General features: G+C 43.3%; 1 protein-coding gene across 4 annotated transcripts in view; it reads left to right on the top strand.

Annotated features, from left to right (window-relative positions):
- METTL6 (methyltransferase 6, methylcytidine) overlaps window positions 1–17532 on the top strand; it is a 64750-nt gene that overhangs the window by 16645 nt on the left and 30573 nt on the right. For all 4 annotated transcript variants that reach the window (XR_008200185.1, XR_008200186.1, XR_008200182.1 and 1 more), the window contains one exon: window positions 11939–12047. The gene's annotated coding sequence lies outside the window, so the exon portion shown is untranslated. The remainder of the gene's footprint in view (window positions 1–11938; window positions 12048–17532) is intronic.

Raw genomic sequence — 17532 nt, 5'->3', positions numbered from 1 at the left:
CTGGTGTGTGGCTCTGCGTATTCTCTCCCCTTCTTTTGAAGGCTGGAAAGTGGCTAGCCCGGCTGAGAGCAAAACTGAGGAGGGCTTAGTACAGTTGTCCTTTGAAATCAACCTGTGAAGAAACCAAGGGGAGAGCGCTCACAGGCCTTCTCGTTAAGCAAGGGGCAGGCCCAGCCCCAGAGCAGCTGGTTAGCAGCGCGCCTCCACCAGCCCCAGGCTCCCCCGCCCCAGTCCAGGCTCTTCCCTTTTTATCCCACACCCTGCTCAGCCCTGGCACGCCGCTCAATGCCCCCTCCTCAGAGCCCCTTTCACGCTTTTCCTCCACCGCTTCTGACCAGCGTCACTTGGCTTTTAATGGCTGAGCTGGATAAAGACAGCATATTTGAAGTAGGACGTGGAGAGCAGTGGTGGTAGGGTAAGGGTGGGCTTTTGTCATCGGAAATCATTGTGGCCTTACTCTGTTAGAACCTCAGGTTCCTTCCTTGTAAGGCCTGGGTAACTGTCTTGAGACCTGCTGGAGGTTGCTGACCCGGCCCGCCGTGCGCCCTGGAGCCAGGGGTGGACCTGAAGCATGCTGAGCAGGCTGACAAGGACCTAGCTCTAAGAACAGTCCCCTGTGCCAGCGGTCGGCCTGTGAGCAAGGCACACGGTTTCCTCTGAGCACAGCTTGGAGCTGTCTCCATCCTCAGGAGCACTGATGGGCCCGGACTCCTGACCCTGCACGTTGTGCACTGGGAATATTTAAAGCTGGCCTAAGGACACGTGCAGCTCTGACTCTGAGCCAGCTCACCTCAGTGACCCCACCTGAAAATAAATGGGTTGTAAAATATACTTAGTTAACTGAATGAGGTGCCATTAACTGGGAATGAGTGTCATGGTTTGGGCCGGTAGACTGGGGTTAGAGATGATGAAAGCTGGCCTCAGTTCTCTTGCCTCAGTGTTCCCATGTCCCTTCTCCCTGGGACCCCTCCATTACTGCACCCCAGACTGACAGAGAAGCACGGTCTTCTGCAGGTTGGGTGCCCAGAGGACCCAGGAAAAAAGGCCACGGTTGGTTTAGTAAGTAGCAAAACTCTGTAACAGCATTTGCTAAATCATAGACTGCCAAGTGAGTGAATGAGTGAGTGAAGTCGCTCAGTTGTGTCCGACTCTTTGCGACCCCGTGGACTGTAGCCTACTAGGTTCCTCTGTCCATGGGATTGTCCAGGCAAGAGTACTGGAGTGGGTTGACATTTCCTTCTCCAGGAGTCAACCAATTTTGCCTTGTCTTCACAGGCAGGAAGTGGCCCCTGAAAGGTAGTGAATACTGGTTTATAATGCTATAGAAAAGAGCACAAGTACTATCTCCCTCTAGAGAAGGCGTATACTATATATAGTATGGGATATTTATTACACTACACGTGCGTGCTAAGTTGCTTCAGTTGTGTTTGACTCTGCGATCCTATGGACCATAGCTCACCAGTCTCTCATGTCCATGTGATTCTCCAGGCAAGCTTGAGAGGGTTGTCATCTCCTCCAGGGGGTCTTCCCAAACCAAGGATCAAACCCACGTCTTTGATGTCTCCTGAATTGGCAGGGGGGTTCTTTACCACTAGTCCTACCTGGGCAGCCCATTATACTACGTACATACATACATTATACTACGTACATACATACCAGTGTATACACCGGGGGCGGACTGTGGCTCAGATCATGAACTCCTTATTGCCAAATTCAGACTTAAATTGAAGAAAGTAGGGAAAACCACCAGTCCATTCAGGTATGACCTAAATCAAATCCCTTGTGATTATTCAGGGGAAGTGACAAATAGATTCAAGGGATTAGATCTGATAGACAGAGTGCCTGAAGAACTATGGATGGAGGTGTGTGACATTGTAAAGGAGACGGTGATCAAAACCATCCCCCAGATAAAAGAAATGCAGGAAGGCAAAATAGTTATCTGAGAAGGCCTTGCAAATAGATTAAAAAAGAAGCAAAAGGCAAAGGAGAAAAGGAAAGACATACCCATCTGAATGCAGAGTTCCAAAGAATAGCAAGGAGAGATAAGAAAGGCTTCCTAAGCAATCAATGCAAAGAAAAAGAGAAAAACAGCAGAATGGGTGAGACTAGAGATCTCTTCAAAAAAAAATTAGAGATACCAAGGGAACATTTCATGCAAAGATGGACACAGTAAAGGACAGAAATGGTATGAACCTAACAGAAGCAGAAGGTATTAAGAAGAGGTAGAAGAACACACGAAGAACTGTACAAAAAAGATCTTCACGACCCAGATAACCACGACTCTGTGGTCACTCACCTAGAGCCAGACATCCTGGAGCGCAAACTCAAGTGGGCCTTAGAAAGCATCACTATGAACGAAGCTCGTGGAGGTGCTGGAATTCCAGCTGAGCTGTTTCAAATCCTGAAAGATGATGCTGTGAAAGTGCTGCACTCAATATGCCAGCAAATTGGGAAAACTCAGCAGTGGCCACAGGACTGGAAAAGGTCAGTTTTCATTCCAATCCCAAAGAAAGGCAATGGTAAAGAATGTTCACACTACCGCACAATTGCACTCATTTCACATGGTAGCAAAGTAATGCTAAAAATTCTCCAAGCCAGGCTTCAGCAATACATGAACCGAGAACTCCCAGATATACAGGCTGGATTTAGAAAAGGCAAAGAACCAAAGAACAAATTGCCGACATCAGTTGGATCATAGAGAAAGGAAGAGAATTCCAGAAAAGCATTGACTTCTGCTGCATTGACTATGCTAAAGCTTTTGACTGTGTGGATCACAACAAACTGCAGAAAATTCTTAAAGACATGGGAATGCCAGACCGCCTGACCTGCCTTCTGAGAAATCTGTATGCAGGTCAAGAAACAACAATTAGAACTGGACATGGAACAACAGAGAGGAGTTCCCAGAGGGAAAGGGGTACGTCAAGGCTGTATATTGTCACCCTGCTTATTTAACTTATATGCGGAGCACATCATGGAAAATGCCAGACTGGATGAAGCACAAGCTGGAATCAAGATTGCAGGGAGAAATATCAATAACCTCAGATATGCAGATGATAGTACCCTTCTGGCAGAAAGCGAAAAGGAACTAAAGAGCCTCTTCAAAGTGAAAGAGGAGAGTGAAAAAGCTGGCTTAAAACTCAACATTCAGAAAACTATGATGTCATCTGGTCCCATCACTTCATGGCAAATAGATGCGGAAACAATGGAAACAGTGACAGACTTTATTTTCTTGGACTCCAAAATCACTGCAGATGGTGACTGCAGCCATGAAATTAAAAGTTGCTTGCTTCTTGAAAGAAAAGCTGTGACCAACCTAGACAGACATATGAGGAAGCAGAGACATCACTTTACCAACAAAGGTCCGTCTAGTCAAAGCTATTGTTTTACCAGTAGTCAGGTATGGATGTGAGAGTTGGACCATAAAGAGAGCTGAGCGCTGAGGAATTGATGCTTTTGAACTGTGGTGTTGGAGAAGACTCTTGAGAGTCCCTTGGACTGCAAGGAGATCCAACCAGTCCATCCTAAAGGAAATCAGTCCTGAATATTCATTGGAAGGACTGATGCTGAAGCTTAAGCGCTAATACTTTGGCCACCTGATGCGAAGAGTCAACTCATTAGAAAAGGCCCTGATGCTGGGAAAGAGTGAAGGCAGAAGGAGAAGGGTAAGACAGATGACGGGATGGTTAGATGGCATCACTGACTCGATGGACATGAGTGAGCAAAACTGGACATGGAACAACAGACTGGTTCCAAATAGGAAAAGAAGTACATCAAAGCTGTATATTGTCACCCTGCTTATTTAACTTCTATGCAGAGTACATCATGAGAAACGCTGGGCTGGATAAAGCACAAACTTGAATCAAGATTGCCGGCAGAAATATCAATAACCTCAGATATGCAGATGACACCACCCTTATGGCAGAAAGTAAAGAGGAACTAAAAAGTGAAGAGGAACTAAAAAGCCTCTGGATGAAAGTGAAAGAAGAGAGTGAAAAAGTTGGCTTAAACCTCAATATTCAGAAAACTAAGATCATGGCATCCGGTCCCATCACTTCATGGCAAATAGATGGGGAAACAGTGGAAACAGTGTCAGACTTTATTTTTTTGGGCTCCAAAATCAACACAGATGGTGACTACAGCCATGAAATTAAAAGATGCTTACTCCTTGGAAGGAAAGTTATGACCAACCTAGATAGCATGTTGAAAAGCAGAGACATTGCTTTGTCAACCAATGTCTGTCTAGTCAAGGCTATGGTTTTTCCAGTGGTCTGTATGGATGTGAGAGTGGACTATAAAGAAAGCTGAGCGCCGAAGAATTGATGCTTTTGAACTGTGGTGTTGGAGAAGACTTGAGAGTCCCTTGGACTGCAAGGAGATCCAACCAGTCCATCCTAAAGGAAATCAGTGCTGAGTGTTCATTGGAAGGACTGATGCTGAAGCCAAAACTCCAATACTTTGGCCACCTGACGCAAGGAACTGACTGATTCATTTGAAAAAAAACCCTGATGCTGGGCAAGATTGTGGGCAGGAGGAGAAGTGGATGACAGTGGATGAGATGGTTGGATGGCATCACCAACCAATGGGCATGAGTTTGGGCAAACTCCGGGAGTTGGTGATGCACAGGGAGGCCTGGCGTGCTGCGGTTCATGAGGTCGCAAATAGTCAGACATGACTGAGTGACTGAACTGAACTGAACTGAGCAAACTCCAGGAGATGGTGAAGGACAGGGAGGCCTGGCGTGCTGCAGAGGGTGCAGGGTTGGACACAGCTGAGCGACTGGGAAACATCACAGCATATGCAGTACTATATGGCACTATTCATTTCTCTTGAGTTTCTATGTCTACTGCATGCCACAGTTCTAACTGTGTGACGCTATTTAGAATATGAACATCTGGGTTTAAGTCCAGGACGCTGCATACACGTAGCCTGCCTCTTCAAGCCTGGGCCTTCATGCTTCTAGGACTGAGATCCTGCTACTTGCAGCATGGGACTGCTACCAGGACTCAGTGAGTGCTTTGTTTACTGTAGAGTTACAGTTAAGTTCTCGTTATTTCTGTTAGTTTTTATCGCCTAAGAAAATGACTTAATCTACACTCTTCAAGAAGGCTGTCAGTATTCGGTCCTACGGGACCCTTTGAAAGGGCCTGGGATTTGAATGAGCCACCACAAGGTGGCGCTAGACGCCAAATAGTCCCACTGGCCTTCCCCGGCCCCAGTCTTAATTGCGTTTCAAGTGTGTCCATTTTTGTTGTCTTTGAAGAGGAAGGGCAAATCTTACAAATATGTTTTCTAGGTCAACTTTAGCTCATAAGATCAATTTTTGCCTCACTGTGGGGATGAGAAAGGAAGGTGCTTCTATCCAGCGTTCATTCTCCTTTGCCTACTTATGACAACATTGCTAGGCAGTGGACTCTGAAGCAGTCTGCAAGGCCTCTTCCTCATTCTCAGATGGTTCTGTGGACGTGCTTTTGTGCTTGTCTGGGTTTAAAGCAAGAGAGGGAACCGCAGCGTGGACCCTTGTTTCTCTCCCATGTTATTCAGTTAAACTTTGACAGCCTTTGGCTCCATATTTCACAGTTGTCCATCAAGGGAGGGGAAATCGTGAAATAAATTATGTCCACCAAGAGAGAAAAACACTCCAGGAGCAAGTTTGCTGTTGAGGAACAAATATTTAACAGAAACTTAAATAGGCTCCACTACCAAAAGCAAAAATAAAATCAGCTGTTCTTTTTTCTTCTTCTTCATTTTTGCTTTCTGCCTCTCTCCGATGTGTGACATTTCACTGGATGGTGTTCAGTAGGTGCCAGCTGGACAGAGAGCCCCATGGGGTCCCTGTGGCTGAATCACAGGGTTGGAAGGGAGGAGAGTGCGGGCACGTGCTGAGGGGCAGCCCCAGCCAGGTCTTCACTAAGCCAGAGCAACAGAGAGGAACCCAAACCCGCAAGACACCAGAGGAAAGAGGAACAGGAAGAAAGATTACCGGAAACCTGAGTGCAGCAAGTGGCATCGCTTAGAAAGAGCATTTCCACACGTCCACAGCAGAAGCATCGTCTGCTGCGGTCTGGGATGGCCGCAGAGATGAGAACGTGGCCCACATCTCCTCCAGGATATCTTACCAAGCACATTGGGAAGAATATCAAAACTAGACGATTCCCAGAGGAATTATAACTGCTAAAAATACAGTCAACTCTATTGAATCACAGCAAGATCCTCTGTGACTCACCTCCCACCGTAATGGAAATAAAAAGAAAAATAAACAAGTGGGACCTAATTAGCTTTTGCACAGCCTAGGAAACTACAAACAGGGTGAAAAGATAACCCTCAGAGTGGGAGAAAATGAATAATGAATGAAACAACTGAAGAAGGATTAATCTCTAAAATATGCGAGCAGCTCATAAAACTGAATACCAGAAAAACAGCCCAACAGAAAGTGGGCAAAAAGACCTAAACAGACTTTTCTCCAAAGAAGACATACAAATGGCTAATAAACACATGAGAAGATGCTCAACATGGCCCACTAGAGAAATGCAAATCAAAACTATAAAGAGATATCACCTCACACTGGTCACAATGGCCAAAAAGAAGCACAAATAATAAATGCTGGAGAGGGTGTGGAGAAAAACGAACCCTCTTGGACTGTTGGTTGGAATATAAACTGATACAGCCACTATGGAAGATGATATGGAGATTCCTGAACAAACTCAGAGTAGGACTTCACTTTCCCTTTTCACTTTCAAGTATTGGAGAAGGAAATGGCAGCCCACTCCAGCGTTCTTGCCTGGAGCGTCCCAGGGCCAGGGGAGCCTGGTAGGCTGCTGTCTATGGGGTCGCACAGAGTTGGGCATGACTGAAGCGACTTAGCAGCAGCAGCAGCAGAACTACCATATAACCCAGCAGTCCCACTACTTGGCATATACTCTGAGGAAACCGAAACTGAAAAAGGCGCGTGTGCCCCAGTGTCCATTGCAGCACTACTTACAATAGCTAGGACATGGAAGCGACCTAGATGTCCATCAACAGGTGACTGGATAAAGAAGTGTGGTGTATACACAACGGAATATTACTCAGCCACAAAAAGGAACACATTTGAGTCAGTTCCAATGGGGTGGATGAACCTAGAGGCTCTTATACAGAGTGAAGTAAGTCAGAAAGAGGAAAACTGCCATCCTATATAAATGCATGTGTATGGGATCTGGGAAGATGGTACTGATGAACCTATTTACAGGGCAACAGTGGAGACTCAAGACAGAACTTATGGACACGGGTGGGGGGAAGGGGGAGGGATGAATGGAGAGACTGACGTGGAAGCACACACACCACGTGTGAAACAGATAACCAATGGGGGCTTGCTGTGTGACCCAGGGAACTCAAGCCGGGGCTCTGTGACAACCTAGAGGGGTGGGAAGGGGTGGGAGGGGGGAGGGGGGTCCAGAGGGAGGGGACGCGTGCACCTATGGCTGACTCACGCTGTTGTGTGGCAGAGACCAACACAATTCACTGAAGCAGTTTTCCTTCAATTAAAAATGAATAAGTTTGGAAACAAAAAAAATACATAGTCAACTCTAATTAGAAATAATCGTAAGTAAATTAAGGCTCCTTTTTCCTATGAAAGGAATAAAGCTTGAGAAAGAAAGCTCCATGCTGGTAAATAAATAAACGTTCAGACTTTTTTTCAATTATAGATGATGCTTTTCCTTCTCCATACTTTTCTGAAATGTCCATGTTTTCTGTAATGAGCATATATTCTTTCTACAGTAAGGGAAAAAGTGATCTAGCCCTCAGGACTCCTTTCAAAACCTCTTGGGTTCAATTCAGTTCAGTCACTCAGTTGTGTCTGACTCTTTGCGACCCCATGAATTACAGCACGCCAGGCCTCCCTGTCCATCACCTACTCCCGGAGTTCACTCAGACTCATGTGCATTGAGTTGGTGATGCCATCTCATCCTCTGTCATCCCCTTCTCCTCCTGCCCACAATCCCTCCCAGCATCAGAGTCTTTTCCAATGAGTCAACTCTTTGCATGAGGTGGCCAAAGTACTGGAATTTCAGCTTTAACATCAGTCCTTCCAATGAACACCCAGGACTGATCTCCTTTAGAATGGACTGGTTGGATCTCCTTGCAATCCACGGGACTCTCAAGAGTCTTCTCCAACACCACAGTTCAAAGGCATCAATTCTTCGGCACTCAGCCTTCTTCACAGTCCAACTCTCACATCCATACATGACTACTGGGAAAACCATAGCCTTGACTAGGTGGATCTTTGTTGACAAAGTAACGGCTCTGCTTTTGAATATGCTATCTAGCTTGGTCATAACATTCCTTCCAAGGAGTAAGCGTCTTTTAATTTCATGGCTGCAGTCACCATCTGCAGTGATTTTGGAGCCCCCAAAAATAAAGTCTGACACTGTTTCCACTGTTTCCCCATCTATTTCCCATGAAATGGTGGGACCAGATGCCATGATCTTTGTTTTCTGAACGTTGAGCTTTAAGCCAACTTTTTCAGTTTCATCAAAAGGCTTTTTAGTTCCTCTTCACTTTCTGCCATAAGGGTGGTGTTACCTGCATATCTGAGGTTATTGATATTTCTGCCAGCAATCTTGATTCCAGCTTGTGCTTCTTCCAGCCCAGCGTTTCTCATGATGTACTCTGCATAGGAGTTAAATAAGCAGAGTGACAATATACAGCCTTGACGTACTCCTTTTCCTATTTGGAACCAGTCTGTTGTTCCATGTCCAGTTCTAACTGTTGCTTCCTGACCTGCATCTAAGTTTCTCAAGAGGCAGGTCAGGTGGTCTGGTATTCCCATCTCTCTCAGAATTTTCCACAGTTTCTTGTTATCCACATAGTCAAGGCTTTGGCATAGTCAATAAAGCAGAAATAGATGTTTTTCTGGAACTCTCTTGCTTTTTCCATGATCCAGCAGATGTTGGCAATTTGATCTCTGGTTCTTCTGCCTTTTCTAAAACCAGGTTGAACATCTGGACGTTCACGGTTCACATATTGCTAAAGCCTGGCTTGAAGAATTTTGAGCATTACTTTACTAGCGTGTGAGATGAGTGCAATTGTGCGGTAGTTTGAGCATTCTTTGGCATTGCCTTTCTTTGGGATTGGAATGAAAACTGACCTTTTCCAGTCCTGTGGCCACTGCTGAGTTTTCCCAATTTGCTGGCATATTGAGTGCAGCACTTTCACAGCATCATCTTTCAGGATTTGAAATAGCTCAACTGGAATTCCATCACCTCCACTAGCTTTGTTCGTATTGAGGCTTTCTAAGACCCACTTGACTTCACATTCCAGGATGCCTGGCTCTAGATGAGTGATCACACCATTGTGATTATCTTGGTCGTGAAGATCTTTTTTGTATGGTTCTTCTGTGTATTCTTGCCACCTCTTCTTAATATCTTCTGCTTCTGTTAGGTCCATGCCATTTCTGTCCTTTATCGAGCCCATCTTTGCATGAAATGTTCCCTTGATATCTCTAATTTTCTTGAAGAGATCTCTAGTCTTTCCCATTCTGTTGTTTTCCTCTATTTCTTTGCACTGATCACTGAAGAAGGCTTTCTTATCTCTTCTTGCTATTCTTTGGAACTCTGCATTCATATGCTTGTATCTTTCCTTTTCTTCTTTGCTTTTCACTTCTCTTCTTTTCACAGCTATATGTAAGGCCTCCCCAGACACCCATTTTGCTTTTTTGCATTCCTTTTCCATGGAGATGGTCTTGATCCCTGTCTCCTGTACAATGTCACGAACCTCATTCCATAGTTCATCAGGCACTCTATCTATCAGATATAGGCCCTTCAATCTATTTCTCACTTCTACTGTATCATCACAAGGAATTTGATTTAGGTCATACCTGAATGGTCTAGTGGTTTTCCCTACTTTCTTTAAGTCTGAATTTGGCAATAAGGAGTTCATGATCTGAGCCACAGTCCGGTTAAATGAGCTGAAATCCTCGTGACAAATCTGCTAGAAAAGCCTTGTCCACCCTTGAGATTCTTACCGACCAGGAGCTGGAAGACACCTCCTGGGAGTAAGAGGATGGATGTCTCAGGACAGTCTTTTTGCTCCCAGTGCTCTGGAATCTTGGGGAGGTGCCTTGGAAGGGGGTTTCATCTGCTGCTTTCGGCTCTCCCTGGCTGCTTTGAGTTTGGAAATGCATATTCTTCAGTCCCTTGGGGAAATTTACTCGAATTATTCCTCACCACTAAAACAAACACACACGTACCCCACCTATGTTTTCTCTTTCTGGAACTTTCATTAGGAAAACGTTGAGCTTCCTGAACTGATGCCATCATTTTGCAATCCATCCTCTCCTTCTCTGCCATCTTCTTTCTTAGCATTTTGCTTTCTGGGAGATCTTGCTCGCCATCCTTTCAGTGAGTTTTTAAATTTCTGCTTTTATAATTTTAATTTCCAAGAACCCTTTTTTATTCTTTCAATGTCCATTTTAAAAATAGCAACTGAGTCTTATTTCACAGAAGTAATGTCCTATCTGATCTAAGGCATACACTCTGCACAGGGGCAGTATTGTCTCCCAAAGGAGCAAAAATCAGTTCTTTGAAGTTTGGTCAAAAATGTTAGATATTGCAATAATTTGTGACTCTCCAAAACTCAGTCCTTTTAATACTGTTCATGGGGTTCTCAAGGCAAGAATACTGAAGTGGTTTGCCATTCCCTTCTCCAGTAGACCATTTTCTGTCAGACCTCTCCACCATGACCCATCTATCTTGGGTGGCCCTGCACGGCATGGCTCATAGTTTCATTGAATTAGACAAGGCTGTGGTCCATGTGATCAGACTGGTTAGTTTTCTGTGATTATTGTTTTCTCAACCCTATTTGACAAAATCATATTCTTCAATATTTAATTTTTCATTGGGGAAAAAATAAGTTTTGATTCTAATTTTTCTCCTTAGAGGTGAGGTTTAGGTTTTCATCTCCCTGTATAGTTTCTGTATTAGTCTGGATTCTCTGGAGAAAGCAGAGCAATATATATAATTATATATAATATATATTGTATATATAATAATATATATTTATAGTTATATAAATATATAATATTTATTTGGTCAGTGTTTTATTATAATTTTGTTATTTGATTTTATCCACACAGTTAGATGTTTTTTATCTTCTCAAACAAGTGAAGACATTTAACAGACAGACAAATGGATGGATTTGGGGGGTTTATTAAGGATAATATAAACTTAGCAAAACAAATAAATGTCTGACATTGAAGATGAAAAAACAGGAGGGGAATAGAGAAATTCACAACAAAGCAAAGAGATGGGTAATTTAAAGATAAATGAGAGAGAGAGGTTGGTTTACTATAAGGAGTTGGCTCACACAGTTATGGAGGCTGGGAAGTCCAGGATATACAGTTTTCAAGCTGGGGGCCTCGGGGAGCAGACAGGATAATTTCAGCCTGCGTCTGACAGCCTGAGAAGCAAGACTGTTGTTGTTTAAGTTCAAGTCTGAGTCTGAAAGCGGAAGACCAACGACCCAGATACAGACAGGCAGGGAGAATTCTTTCTCACTCAGGCTTTCATTCTGTGCAGGTCCTCAGCAGATTGGGTGAGGCCCACTGACACGGGGAGGGCAATCTGCTCGACAGCCTACTGATGCAAACGTTGGCCTCATCCAGAAACACCCTCACAGACACACTTAGAAATAATATCTAACCTATCCGGATGTTCAGAGGTCCAGTTATCACCCTCCATTTACTTTTTTTTTTTTTTTTCCTTTCCTGTTTTGGTTTCTACCTTTCTTGTTAGAGGCTATCCTCAGATTTGTGGGGAACCTTGGTTTTCCATTCATAGTTTTAAACGGGGAGGGAGCTAAAAGCTGCTGAGAACTTTGCGTATCAGGGGGAGTTGATAACGTGGGCTTCTCTGTATGGCAATCCACCTATTGCCTCATGTAACCCACATTTTTATATCTTTAGGTCTCTCCAGAAAGTATCTTCCAGTATGTGCCTGGAAGATACCGTCCTAGCTACCCGTGGTCTGGGAGCCAAGCCAGCGAAGAGTGGGGTGGATCTCAGCCCTTGGCACGTAAGCTTTCTCTCCGTTCACTGTGAGAATCTCTAGGATTGTGCTGTCTTCAGTCCGGTGCCCCGTCCTCACGGCTGCCTGCTGTGCCTTTATCCAGAGACTTGTGTTTTCAGCCGTTTAGTCTTGTTGCGGGCTTGGGGCCATGCAGTGGTCTGGCTGTGTGAATATGGGGAAGAGACACTCTCTAATGACTTTCACCCAGTCCTTCTGTTTTCAGTCCCATCTGCACCCACACTTCTGGAAACAGCTGGTACCACCAAGTACTGGGCCACAGAGCCTGTGGGAGTTCTCAGCGCAGGCTGAGTTGCTCCTTGCCTTTCCTCACCCTAGGCCTCAGATTCAGCTTGTCATCTACAAGTCAGCGGCTACTCATCCTTCTGTGTTCAAGCCCCACCACATTTTATTGTCTCTGTGTGGTTTTGTGCAGTACAGGATCCTTTTGCTGTCATATTCTAGGGTTTCCAGAAAGAGGTGGAGGAAGTCCCTGCGTGTAGTCTGCACGTGAGGACTGAGTGACTCGTGGGCTGGGAAGGAAAAGGTAGCACACGGGTTGGTGGACAGGTTGAGCAGGAGGCAGATGGCATGCTGGCTGAGGGTAAAGGGGCTGGCAGACCTGCAGGGGCAGAGACAAGGAGGGGGAGCTGAACTGAGTGGTGCAGCCTTAGTACTTAGGAGAGCTCCATTCCAGGTACTGCCTCAGCAGTGTCCAAAGGTGTTGCTGAATCAGGATCAGAAAGCAGCTTCAAGCCGTATCCAACAGTGTGCATCAAGGACCTTAGAAATAGCCGTAATTTTACTCCATTAACTTCATTTGTAGAATTCTTTCCTAAGAAGAGAAAGTATATAATATACTTATAATATATATACTTTCCCAAGAAAAGTTACTGTATATACATAGTATTACTGTATATATGGTATGTATAATATATAGGCTATTATATATAGGCTTATTTCACTTAGTATAATGTCCTCAAGCTGCATCCATGTGGTAGCATGTGACAGAATTTCCTTCCTACTTAAGGAAGGAAATAAAATTCCATTTTATGTATATACCACACTTTGCTCATCTATATATCTATCTATCTATTGTTATTGTCATTCAGTCACTAAGTCACGTCCGACTCTTTGTGACCCCATAGACTGCAGCATGCCAGGCTTCTCTGTCCTTCACTATCTCCCTGAGCTTGCTCAAACTCATGTTCATTGAGTCGGTGATGCCATCCAAGCATCTCATCCTCCGTCACCCCCTTCTCCTCTTGCCCTCAATGTTTCATAGTATCAGGGTCTTTTCAAATGAGTCAGCTCTTCACATCAGGTGGCCAAAGTATTGGAGCTTCAGCTTCAGCATCAGTCCTTCCAATGAATATTCAGGGTTGATTTCCTTTAGGATTGACTGGTTTGATCTCTTGCAGTCCAAGGGACTCTCAAGAGTCTTCTCAAGCACCACAGATCAAAAGCCTTCATTTCTTTGGTGCTCAGCTTTATGGTCCAATTCTCACATCCATATATAACTACTGGAAAAACCATAGCTTTGACTATATGGACTTTTGTTGGAAAAGTGATGTCTCTGCTTTTTAATTCACTATCTAAGTTTGTCATAGCTATTCTTCCAAGGAGTAAGCGTCTTCTAATTTCGTGGCTGCAGTCACTGTCCACAGTGATTTTGGAGCCCAAGAAAACGAAATCTGATACTGTTTCCATATTTTCCCCATCTATTTGCCATGATCTTCATTTTTTGAATGTTGAATTTTAAGCCAACTTTTTCACTCTCTTCTTTCATCTCCATTAAGAGGCTCTTTAGTTCTTCTTCGCTTTCTGCCATTAAAGTGATATCATCTGCATATCTGATGTTGTTGATATTTCTCCCAGCAATCTTGATTTCAGCTTGTGCTTCATCCAGCCCTGCATTTCGCATGATGTACTCTGCATATAAGTTAAATAAGCAGGGTGAGAATATATAGCCTTGATGTACTTGCCCAATTTGGAACCTGTCTGTTGTTCCATGTCTAGTTCTAACTGTTGCTTCTTGACCTGCAAACAGGTTTTTCAGGAGGCAGGTAAGGTGGTGTGGTATTCCCATCTCACTAAGAATATTCCACAGTTTGTTGTGATCCACACAGTCAAAGGCTTTAGCATAGTCAATGAAGCAGAAGTCGATTTAAAAAAAAAAAAAACTTAGGAAAGTATATGTGTTATATAAATAATATATATAGACTTTTTCCACAAAGACATTCATTAGCAGCATTTTTATAATACTAGAAATTAGAAATTTTAGAAACAGTCTAAACCCAGGCTCAACGCATGATGGCCTTCCTCTTACTTTTGCAGATGCATTTGTACTGAAGCACAGCCACCCTCAAGGACATATTGTTTACATCTTCTTTCCTGCTGTAACAGCAGAGACTATGGCCAACAAAGCCTAAAATATTTACTATCTGGTCCTTCAAGAAACAGTTTGCTGACTTCTGATCTGAATAACTAGTAGAAGAATGGTTAAGCCAGTTAAGGGGCATCACACCAGTTTACCAGCTATTTTTTAACTGGTAAAGAAAAAACCCCCAAATTTACTATTTTAACCATTTTTAAGTGTACAGTCCAATAGTGTTAACTATACTCACATTGTTGTGAAATAGAACTTCATCTTGCAAAACTGAAACTCTCTACCCATTAAATAACATTTCCCTCTCCCCAGCCTTGTATTCTGCTTTCTGTTTCTATGAATTTGAATACTTTAGATACCTCAGATGAGTGGAATCATACAAGTTTTATCTTTTTGTGCCTGACTTATTTCACTTAGCATAATACCCTCAAGCTTCATCCATGTTGTAGCATGTGACAGAACTTCCTTCCTGCTTAAGGAAGGAAATAAAGTTAGAATTCCATTTTATGTATATACCACACTTTGTTCATCAATCAACAAATATTTGGGATGCTCCTACCTTTGGTTGTTGTGAGTAATGCTGTTGTGAACATGGTGTACAAATATTTCCATGAGACCCTGCTTTTAATTCTTTGGCTATAAACTCTGAAGTAGAATGGCTGGACCATATGGTAGTTCTATTTCTAAGTTTCTGAGGAACCTCAGTGCTATTTTCCATAGCAGCTGTACTATCTCCCCTTTTTACTGAAGTATTATAGTTGACGTACAGCATCTTGTTAGTTTCAGGTGGGCAGCACAGTGATTTGACATTTATATGCAACACAAATTGATCACCATGATAAATCTAGTCACTATGCATGCATGCCATCGCTTCAATTGCGTCCGCCTCTGTGAGACCCCAGGGACTGTAGCCTGCCAGGCTCCTCTGTCCATGGGATTCTCCAGGCAAGAATACTGGAGTGGGTTGCCATGCCCTCCTCCAGGAATCTTCCCAACCCAGGGGTCAAACTTGCATCACTAACATCTCTTGCATTGGCAGGCAGGTTTTTCCTCACTGCTAACACTGCCTGGGAAGGCCCCTGGTAACCATCTGCCACCATAAAAAGTTATTACGACTGACTATGCCCGCTATGCTGTTACATACACTACAGCCCCATAAGTTATTTGTCTTATAAGTAGCAGTCTGTACCTCTTAATCCCCTTCACTTCTTTCGCCCAGCTCCCCGCCTGCTCCCCTCTGGCCGCCAGCAGTTTGTTCTCTGTATCTAAGACTTTCCGTTTTGTTGTGCATGTTTATTTCTTTTGTTTTTTAGATTACACATATAAGTGAAACCATACAGTATTTGCCTTTCTCTGTATGACTTACTTCACTTATAATAATACTAAGTGAATCCATATTGTGACAAATGGCAAGTTTTCCTTTTTTTTTCTTAATGGCTGAGTAATATACCCTTGTGTATACAGTTAAGCCTTGAATAACCCCAGGAGTTATAGGCACCAGCCCTCTGTGTGGTTGTAAATCCATGGTGGGCCAGTGGTTAAGAATCCACCTGAAAATGCAGGGAACACAGGTTTAGTTCCTAAACCGGGAAGACGCCACATGCCGAGGAGCAGCTAAGCCCGTACTCCACAGCTGTCCTGTGCTCTGGAGCCTGCGGCCGCAGCCACTGAAGCTGCATGCCTAGAGCCTGTGCCCACGAGGAGAGAAACCTCCAGAATGAGAATCCCGCACCTCATAGCTAGAGAGGAGCCCGCGCTCGCCAGAACGAGAGAAGCGCTCCAGCAGCAAAGACCCAGCACAGCCAAAAGTAAATTTTAAAAATCCGTGTATAACTTTTGATTTGGCCCTGTATATCCACAATTCAATCTACAGGTAACTCTACAGACTCCACCAACTGTATACTGTGTAGTAATAGCAGTTATTTATTGATAAACAATGTGTAAATGGACCCGCGCAGTTCATCCTCACGGTTCTCAAGGGCCAACTGCATGCATCGCCCTCCATCTGCTCCTGTATGGATGGACACAGGGGGTTTCCATTTCTTGGCTGTTGTAAATAGTGCTCCAGTGAATGTAGAAGTGCATATATCTGTTTGAATTAGTGTTTTCATGTTTTTCAAATAAGTACCCAGAAGTAGAATTGCTGGATCATATGATAGTTCTATTTTTAATTTTTTGAGGAACCTCCATACTGTTTTCCATAGTGGCTGCACTAATTTATGTTCCCACAAACCATGCATGCAGGTTCTGTTTTCTCTACAATCTTGCCAATGCTTTGTTGTCTTTTTGATAATGAAATAATAGATAATAACTTTCTGACAGGTGTGAGGTGATATCTCCTTGTGGTTTTGACTTGCATTTCCTTCATGATTAGTGATGTCTATTCATATGTCTATTGATCATCTGTATATCTTCTTTGGAAAAATGTCTATTCAGGTTCTCTGCCATTTTTTAATTATTGTTTTTCTCAATGTTGAGTTGTGTGAGTTCTGGTCATAGTTTAGCCATTAAACCTTTATTCGACATATTGTTTACAGTATGTCTCCCATTCAGTTGGTTGCCTTTTTAATTTGTTGATGGCTTCCTTTGTTGTGCAAAAGCTTCTTAGTTTGATGTAGTCCCATTTACTTATCTTTGTTTTTGTTTCCCTTGCCTGAGGAGACAAATCCAAAATAATGCTAAAATCAATGTCAAAGATATACTGGCTATGTCCTATGGTTTCAAGTCTTACATTTAAGTCTTTAATCCGTTTTGAGTTTATTTTTGTAAATGGTGTATAATAGTAGTACAGTTTCTTTTTTCTTTTCCTTTTTTAAAAATCTTTTGCATGTAGCTGTCTAATTTTTCAGCACCATTTAATGAAGAGACCATTTCTTCCCCTCCTTCCTTTGTTGTAAATTAACTGATCATGTCCATGTGGGTTTAGTTCTGAGCTGTCTATTCTGTTCCACAGATCTATGTGTTTTTTAATATAAATTTATTTATTTTAATTGGAGGTTAATTACTTTACAATATTGTATTGGTTTTGCCATACATCAACATGAATTCGCCACAGGTATACACGTGTTCCCCATCCTGGAACCTCCTCCCTTCTCCCTCCCCGTA

Source organism: Budorcas taxicolor, chromosome 1 (genome assembly GCF_023091745.1).
Source record: "Budorcas taxicolor isolate Tak-1 chromosome 1, Takin1.1, whole genome shotgun sequence".
NCBI classification, from domain to species: domain Eukaryota; kingdom Metazoa; phylum Chordata; class Mammalia; order Artiodactyla; family Bovidae; genus Budorcas; species Budorcas taxicolor.
Note: the sequence above shows the minus strand (reverse complement) of the source record. Positions and strands in the feature narration are given on the sequence as shown.